Consider the following 10,232-nt stretch of genomic DNA (forward strand, 5'->3'; position numbering starts at 1 on the left):
TCAAATGATGCGGTTTCAGTTGCGTTGGAAAGCTAACGACCAGGGCTTCAATTTGATATATAATTTGCCATAGTGGCCATACAGATAGGCGACGCGAACGCGTGCTCCACGCGGACACGTCGCAGTGACAAAAATCAGCGTGGCAGATTTCGCAACCAGCGAATCGTGGGCTATTTCCGGCCCAGTTTCAAGCCCAGAAAACACAGATTAAAGGCTGCAAAGTGGAGGAATGAAGGGAGATGACTCATAATTCACTTTTCATAATTTAGATGTAGTTTTTAGAGAGAGAGGTTCTCTCCTCTCTCTTAGGATTAGGATTAGGATTCCTCTTAAAGGATTTAGGATTTCTTATTATTTCAACTTACAATTTCTTCTAAGTTTCAGGTTTAATATTCCTTTTATTTATTTTCTCAATTTGGTTTATGAACTCTTTATGTTTAGATTAATCTTCTATTTAATACAATTTGAGGTATTTCAGACTTATGATTGCTTTCTTTTATTTATTATATAAATAATTTGGATTTTTTCTTTTTGGTTTTGGTTGAGTAATTGGTAACTCTTGAGTTATCAAACTCAGTAGTTGATTAATATTTGAAGTTTGCTGGTTGATTTGGATCCCTCTAAAGCTAGTCTTTCCTTAGGAGTTGACTAGGACTTGAGGAATCAAATTAATTGGTCCACTTGACTTTCCTTTATTTAGAAAGGGTTAACTAAGTGGAAGCAACGGACAATACTCATCACACCTGATAAGGATAACTAGGATGGGGTTTCCAATTCTCATACCTTGCCAAGAGTTTTCTAGTTATTAATTTATTAATTCCTGCAATTTATTTCTCTTGTTCAAACCTTTTCAAAAACCCAAAAATACTGTTTTCCATAACCAATAATAAATCATACTTCCCTGCAATTCCTTGAGAAGATGACCCGAGGTTTGAATACTTCGGTTTATAAATTTTATTGGGTTTGTTACTTGTGACAACCAAACGCTTGTACGAAAGGATTTTCTATTGGTTTATAAGCTATACATACAACGCGATCATATTTTTATATTTCTTTACCGATAGAAATTCCAAACGTCAAAATGGCGCCGTTGCCGGAGAATTGAAAATGTGTGCCTTATTATTGGTTATTGTAAATATTTTTCTTTTACTTGTTTATTTGTTTTTGTTTTCCCTTCTTATTTCTATTAGCTACTATGAGTTCTCACCCCTCTCGCTTTGAGTTTGGTTCTAATTTTGTTGAAAGGAATGGAAGCTATAACAGGAATATGCATCAAGGTCTAAGCAATCAAAGATGGATGGATCCAAGAGGATCTGATCAACCCTTTAGGCAACAACACCTTCCAAGATATCATGGACAAGGACCATTCTACAATGCATACCAAGCTGATAGATATGGTGGACCCCCTTGTAGTTACCAACAAGCCCCACCCTGTGCTTAGAGACCATCCTCTCAACATAACTTTGAACCAACACACTCACAAGCTCCTTTTCACCATTCACCACCGTATGATCCTTATCCGCCCCAATTCCAATCCAATTACTCCCAAAAACCACCACTTCCCTATGTACCATGTCTGTACCCATCACCTCAAGAATCACAGGCTCGCTTCGAAGAATCAGTAGATCAATTTCATGCAACCCTTCATCAACTGGAGCAAGCAATAAATCAATTATCTTCCAGACGTTCGGACACTCAAGGAATCCCCATGGCTTCATGTGGAGAATCTAATGAAGAACGTAGCATAAAGGAGATACTAGAAACTCCAGTAGATAGTACAGAGCATGACTTCATGCTGGAACAAGTAGAGGAAGCTGTCATTATAGAAGAAGAAGAGTTGATTGAGGATTTAGGAGATGCTGAACCTCCATGGGAACCCAGAGTTGCGGAGAATTTCGTCAAGGACGTTACAATTGATGCTAAGGAGGATAGTGCACAACCCCCGAAGCAGGTATCATATGAAGAATTGGACGGAACAACCCAAGACACAAGTCTCCTTGAGAATGATAATCACAAGACAAGTTCTCTTAATAATGAACTTGCATCCGCAAGTGAATTCCTTGAGATAGAAGAATCTTCCCCAAGTGAATACGAACATGATGCAGAGGTAGACTTTTCTCAACCTCCCTATTATGACTCAAGTGATGAGGAAGATATTGAAGACTTTGATCAAGACATGGTTGAAATTGAAGAAGTTTGCAAAGAAGTGGAGGAATTCACATAAGAACATAAGGGAGTAGAGCTTGCAGAACCACTGGAAACACTTATCCCAAGGCCACTACCACCCAACTCCAACTTCAAGTGGGTAAAATCCTTAACTTTTATCTTTACTTTTCCACTTGAATATGGTTTACTTGAAATAGATGGCCAGCTTAGAGCTCTTTGCAGCTTTAAGAGTAAAAGGGAAATGACTTGCACTCAGAGCTGGTATGCAAGATTCAATGAGGTTTCGCACTTCAATTTGAGGTGCGGAGATTGGTGTCAAGCTCAATTGAAAGGATCTCGGAAGCTGTTTGGTCACTGTAGTGAGAATTCAGATTACTTACCACTCGGCTGGAAAAATGTATATCAAGACGAGAACGGGTGTAAAAGCAAAGTTTGGGATCCTGGAGTCTGTTCTGACATTTAGCACACTGGAAGCCTGAGAACCTGTTTAATACTACTCAAGGGCTTTACATGCCTTGTTTGGGACCCCGGAGGCTGTTGGCATTCCAAACATTGGTGGAGATTTCTGGATGAATTCAAGCACAAGCCACTATAACAGGAAAGCTCATCAAATGTCCAACTTAAGGACTTTAACTAAAAGTGCTAGGTCGGAGACAACCCACCATGGTATGATCGCTCCTTTTTTAGTTTTAATTTTAGTCTATTTTTGAGTTTTGATTGAACCTGGAATTATGCATAGCATTCATTTAAGCATTGTATTCTGCATATTGCATTATAAAAAAAATCACGCACGCGATGCGACAGCGTCGCTGACGCGTCCGCGTCATATGTGCATTGGGAAGAAAACTAAATTGAACAGAAAGTCACGCGAAAGTGTAGCTGGAGGCGTGCCTTTGGCACAAATTGATCCACGTGACCGTGTCGCTGATGTGTTTGCGTCATTTGCAAAAAATGCCTCCCACACGTCCGTGTCAACCACGCGAACGCATGACCTGAAAATCGGCGTAAAAAAGGGTGTATGGCAGCAAGTTGTGATGGAGTGGGGCTGGAACCATGCTAGATGCACAAGCCCTACCACGCGAATGCGTGCCCCATGCGTCTGCGTCGTTTTTCAAAGTATGGCCATTCACGCAATCGCGTCAACCATGCTACCGCGTCACCCAGATTTTTGGCAAAATGCATTTAAAACAGAGAGTTGCACGACCGCGAGGCTACCCTCGCGCTAATGGCACAAATCACTCCACGCGAACGCATGACCCACGCGTCCGCGTCACTTCATAAATCGCGCCAACCGCACGAACGTGTGCTCCACGCGTCCACGTCACATGCGACGCACAGCTTATCCAAATCACCGCCAACTATCTTATCTTTTCTTCCCCAAATCTAAATCTTTTCTTTCCCTTCTTTTTTTTCTTTCTTTTTTCTTTTAATTGGTGTTAGAAATTTATTTGGGTCATTATTTTGCTTTTGGATTATTAAGGAAGTGTTTGACAATTATATATTACTTTTTATAGGGTTGCTTGCATGTTCAATTTAATACTTTCTAACTTATTACCATGCATGCTAAGTGTTTGTGAAAAAGCCCGTATGGCATCATGCACTACTTTTATGTTATCCTACTACTTTAATGCTTGTTTTTCCAAAACCCTTTTATATTTTATTAATTATTTATAATTGTCTATACAAACATATTGTTAGTTTGAAAGACTTGATAATTTAACTTGGGCATTTAATGCTTGATCTATGCTACTCATACCTTTGCCAGCATGCCAATAAATATCTTACATTTAATATCCATCACATGCACTTGCCATATTTCTAATTGATGAACTTTTCACATGTAGTCATGACCATGCGTTAACAACATCCTTCTTTACCATGCATTGATTATCACTTGTACCATCCTCTTTCTTGCTCTAACCCTTAGCTTTAAAAGTTACTTTCTTTTTCCTTTTTTAGGATGGCCACCAAGAAGGGTAAAGAGAAAGCTACTCCCAAACCACTAGTAAGGAAAAGAACAAAAAGAGCACCAGCTGAGGAACCACAACCCCCATCCACTTGCACATCTTAGCATGCACCGAGGACGGTGCAATCTTTAAGTGTGGGGAGGTCGATATCGACTTCCAGGGGTTAGTTACCTTCTTTTCAACACCAATACTCTATTTTTTTGTTTGTTCATTGTTGCATTTGCATATTTGATTGCATGTTTGTTTGATTTTATGCATATTCTACTTGGTTGAAAAATAATAAGTTTTTTCTAAAGACCCTATTTTTAAAAATTTTCACTAATTTAAAATCAAAATTTTTTGTGTTAAATTTGTTTGAAGTTGTATTTGGAACATGGTTTTTGAGCCAAAGAACACACAACCTGTGAGATTTTGAGCTTATTTATATGGTCACATTATTTAACCATAAATTTTTATTCTTGTGTGTTTTCTTCTCTATAATTGCAATCTTTGCTTTGTTCCATTCTATATGTCCATTATTTAGTATATTTACATGCTTGCATATGATTGAGGCCATTACTTATTTTTGCTCACTTATCCCAAATAGCCTACCCTTTCAATCACCTTTGTTAGGCCCCTTGAGCCTTTTTGACCCCCTCTTCTGTTTTATAACCACATTACTAGCCTTAAGCAGAAAAACAAATTAAAAATCCCAAGTTGAATCCTTGGTTAGCTTAAGATAGATATTGTGTATAATTTAAGTATGGGAAATTTTATGGGAACATGGGATGATAGGAAAAAAGGGAATTAAATTGAATAAGTTATTTCAAAATTTGGGAAGCATGCTCATGTGAAATCAAAATAATTAAATTACCATGTGCATTGAAAAAAAAGAATTTATTAAGTAATTAAATAAGGGGATACAAAAAAAGTAAAAAAAAATGTTACCCCAAATGCAAAATAAAAAGAATCAATGCACATGGGACAAAATTCAAAAATAAGTTTGATACATGAGCATGTAATACAAAAGTGGGAAAAATTTGGGTAGCTAGGTAAAGCATTTTAAATTATATAAAGTATGTATATGTTAGGTGAGATCTTAGACTAATCAAGGATTCATTTTGTTAGCTCACTTAGCCTTATATATATATTCTTACCTTTACCTTAGCCCCTTTACAACCTTGAAAAGACCTCATGATGTTTGCATTGGTATACTAAATATTTGTTGATTGGTTGGATGAAGAACAAAGTTTAGAAAGCATGATTAGAGAAGAGTAGAGTGATTGACCCTAGACACTTGAGAGTTAGAGTGATATACATGACCAGTAAGGGTTCAATGCTTGATTCTATGTTCCCTGCTTTCATGAGCTATCTTCTTACAATTTACTTGTTTTCACTGTATGATTTGAATTAGTGGAATTTGATTCATATTTGTCTTGTAGAGTTTATTTACTTTTAACCAAGTAGGTAGAAACATTTTGCATGTAGTTTCATTCACATAGATAGGTTGCATTTCATACTCTCTATCATTCCTCTTCACTCCTTTATAGCTTCTCTTGAGCTTAGCATGAGGACATGCTAATGTTTAAGTGTGGGGAGGTTGATAAACCCTTATTTGATGATTTATCTTGTGCTCAATTGAGTGATTTTTATCAAGTCCTTGCCCACTTATTCATATGATTTGCATGATTTTACATTCTCCTTCCTGATTTTGTGCTATGATTGAAAACATGCTTCTTTGGCTCTTATTTTCTTTTATTTAAATCCTCTTTTATTATCATTCGATGCCTTGATATGTGTGTTAAGTGATTTCAGAGATTACAGGGCAGGAATGGCTCAGAGGATGGAAAGGAAGCATGTAAAAGTGGAAGGAATACAAGAAGTTGAAGGAACTGCAAAGCTGTCAGCCTGACCCTCTCGCACTAAAACGACCATAACTTGAGCTACCAAGGTCCAAATGACGCGGTTCTAGTTGTGTTGGAAAGCTAACGTCCGGGACTTCGATTTGATATATAATTTGTTATAGTGGCCGTACAAATAGACGACGCGAATGCATGCTCCACACGGACGCATCGCAGTGACGAAAATCATTGTGGCAGATTTCGCAACCAGCAAATCCTGGGCTATTTTCGGCCCAGTTTCAAGCCCAGAAAACACACATTAAAGGCTGCAAAGTGGAGGAATAAAGGGATATGACTCATAATTCATTTTTCATAATTTAGATGTAGTTTTTAGAGAGAGAGGTTCTCTCTTCTCTCTTAGGATTAGGATTAGGATTCCTCTTAAAAGGATTTAGGATTTCTTATTATTTCAACTTACAATTTCTTCTAAGTTCCAGGTTTAATATTCCTTTTATTTATTTTCTCAATTTGGTTTATGAACTCTTTATGTTTAGATTAATCTTCTATTTAATACAATTTGAGGTATTTCAAACATATGATTGCTTTCTTTTATTTATTATATAAATAATTTGGATTTTTCCCTTTTGGCTTTGGTTGAGTAATTGGTAACTCTTGAGTTATCAAACTCAGCAGTTGATTAATATTTGAAGTTTACTGGTTGATTTGGATCCCTCTAAAGCTAGTCTTTCCTTAGGAGTTGACTAGGACTTGAGGAATTAAATTAATTGGTCCACTTGACTTTCCTTTATTTAGTAAGGGTTAACTAAGTGGGAGCAACGGACAATACTCATCACACCTGATAAGGATAACTAGGATAGGATTTCCAATTCTCATACCTTGCCAAGAGTTTTCTAGTTATTAATTTATTAATTCCTGCAATTTATTTCTCTTGTTCAAACCTTTTCAAAAACCTAAAAATACTGTTTTCCATAACCAATAATAAATCATACTTCCCTGCAATTCCTTGAGAAGATGACCCGAGGTTTGAATACTTCGGTTTATAAATTTTATTGGGTTTGTTACTTGTGACAACCAAACATTTGTACAAAAAGATTTTCTGTTGGTTTAGAAGCTATACTTACAACGCAATCATATTTTTATATTTCTTTACTGATAGAAAGTCTGAACGTCAGTCTCCCACCTAGCATTTTTGTTTATTGTCCTTAAGTTGGACTTATGGGGAGCTATCCATCAAGGTGGATTGTGCTTGAATCCCTCATTGAACATCCACTAATGCTTGGACTTCCATTCTGGTTCCTCATTCAAAGTTAATAACTTCAAGCTTTGATGGAGTTCTTCACAAACCATGGGCTCCCAAAGTTGATCTTCCTTGTACGATCCGGGATCCCACACTTTGTTTTCACACCCGTCCTTGAGTTGATCATGGTGATTTCTTCCGGGTGGAAAGAGGGATGAATTCTCATGGAAGCACCAAATTAACCTTCTAGACCCATCAAATTGAGCACTAGTCCAACCCTTGCTCCTTGAAGCTTCAACCATAATGAGCCTAGACTTATAACACCAACCACTAAATATCCTCCTCTTATGCTTAATTCCGCAAATCGCCCTAAGTTGGCCATCTGTCTCAAGCAAACCAAATCCAAGTGGGATAATAGAGCTAAGAGTTAGAAGTTTTACCCACTCAAATGAAGGATTGGATGACAACCTAGGAGGAGGAGTTCCCAATGATCTTGACAAGGCGCGCTCTACTCCTGTCCATCCTCTTCTAGAGGCTTCCACCACTTGGCAAGATTCTTCAAGCTTTACCTCTTGCCAAACTTCCTCAAGTTTCCATTCTTCTTCACCAATGCCTTCAATCTCTTCCCCATTACTCAAATCATAGATAGGAGGTTTAGTAAAATCTACCTCATCATTAATTCCAAGTATAGTGGGGAAGGACTCTTCAAACTCAAAAGGATCATATGTTGATGCGGAATCATCATAAATAGGAGGACCTATTTCTTGGGTCACTTCTTCCAATTCTTCAATCACATTGTGCCTTGGAGGTTGTGCACTCTCCTCCTCAACATCAACTTCAAATCCCATGGAAGAAGGCTCTTCAACTTGTGATTCCTCTATGTACTCAACATATCCTAAGGTGCCAACCACTACTTCCTTTGGTTCAATAACCTCTACCTCCTCCTCTTGTTGCATTTCTTGCTTTAACTTCTCTTCTTCACCTTGGAGCTTCAAGTCCATTCCCTCACTAAGCTCCTTGGGTGCTTCTCCACATTCAACAATGGGAGTGCCTTGATCGCATAGGCTTAGGTGGAATGAGACTATGTTACCAATGGCTTCTACTATGATAGCCATTTTTGCTCTTAACTCCGCAAACTTCTTTTCATCCTCCTCTTGTCGCCTTAAGAGATGAGATTCAAGATCTCTCAATTCTAGCATGGGGGCTTCATCGGGAGGTGATGGTGGAAGAGATGGTTCATTGTTTGAGGGAAGGTTGTTGTAATTGGAAGGTGGTTCATATTGGTAAAATTCTTGAGGTGGTGTGTATGGACTTTATGGTTCATGGGAGTATGGGTGTTGGAATAGTGGTGGCTCTAGATATGGTTCATATGGTGGTTAGTATGGTGGATATGAGTTAGGATCATATGGAGGTGGTTGGTGGTATAAGGCTTGTGAGTGTGGTTGAGGGTTATGTTGAGGAGGGGGTTCATATGCATATGATGATTGTGGTTGACAACCACAATGAGGGTCATCACATACATTAGATTGGTATGTGATGAGCGGATAATTTATACGCTTTTTGGCATTGTTTTTAGGTAGTTTTTAGTAAGTTCAAGCTACTTTTAGGGATGTTTTCATTTGTTTTTATGTTAAATTCACATTTCTGGACTTTACTATAAGTTTGTGTGTTTCTCTGTGATTTCAAGTAATTTCTGGCGTAAATTGAGGGACTTGAGCAAAACTCTGAAAAAGGCTGACAAAAGGACTGCTGATGTTGTTGGAATCTGACCTCCCTGCACTCGAAATAAATTTTCTGGAGTTACAGAACTCCAAATGGCGCGCTCTCAATGGCGTTGGAAAGTAGACATCCAGAGCTTTCCAGCAATATATAATAGTCCATACTTTATTCGGAAATTGACGACGTAAATTGGCGTTGAACGCCAAGTACACGCTGCTGTCTGGAGTTAAATGCCAGAAACACGTCATGATCCGGAGTTAAACACCCAAAACACGTTATAACTTGGAGTTCAACTCCAAGAAAAGCCTCAGCTCGTGGATAGATCAAGCTCAGCCTAAGCATACACCAAGTGGGTCCCGGAAGTGGATTTATGCATCAATTACTTACTCATGTAAACCCTAGTAGCTAGTTTAGTATAAATAAGACTTTTTACTAATGTATTAGTCGTCTTTTGACCACGTTTTATCTTTGGTCTCAGTTTTGTTTTATTCTTCATCTTAGGAGGCCATTGAGCACGTTTTAGGGGGCTAGCCATTCGGCCATGCCTGAACCCTTCATTTATGTATTTTCAACGGTGGAGTTTCTGCACACCATAGATTAAGGGTGTGGAGCTCTACTGTACCTCAAGTTTCAATACAATTACTATTACTTTCTATTCAATTATCTTTTATTCTTATTCCAAGATATACGTTGCACAACACTTTGATGAATGTGATGATCCGTGACACTCATCATCATTCTCACTTATGAACGCGCGTGACTGACAGCCACTTCCGTTCTACCTTAGGCCGGGCGCATATCTCTTAGATTCCCCAACAGAATCTTCGTGGTATAAGCTAGATAGATGGCGGCATTCACGGGGATCTGAAAAGTCTAACCTTGTATGTGGTATTCCGAGTAGGATCCCGGGAATCCAGAAAGTCTAACCTTGTCTGTGGTATTCCGAGTAGGATTCCGGTATTGAATGACTGTGACGAGCTTCAAACTCCTGAAGGCTGGGCATGATGACAAACGCAAAATAATCAAGGGATTCTACTCCAACCTGATTGAGAACCGACAGATGATTAGCCGTGCTGTGACAGAGCATTTGGACCATTTTCATGAGAGGATGGGATGTAGCTATCAACAAGGGTGATGCCTCCAGACGATTAGCCATGCAGTGACAGCGCATAGGACCATTTTCCCGAGAGGATTAAAAGTAGCCATTAATGATGGTGATGCCCTACATACAGCTTGCCATGGAAAGGAGTAAGAAGGATTGGATGAATGTAATAAAAAAGTAGAGATTCGAGAGGAGCACAG

Source organism: Arachis duranensis, chromosome 2, assembly GCF_000817695.3.
Source record: "Arachis duranensis cultivar V14167 chromosome 2, aradu.V14167.gnm2.J7QH, whole genome shotgun sequence".
In the NCBI taxonomy this organism is placed as follows: domain Eukaryota; kingdom Viridiplantae; phylum Streptophyta; class Magnoliopsida; order Fabales; family Fabaceae; genus Arachis; species Arachis duranensis.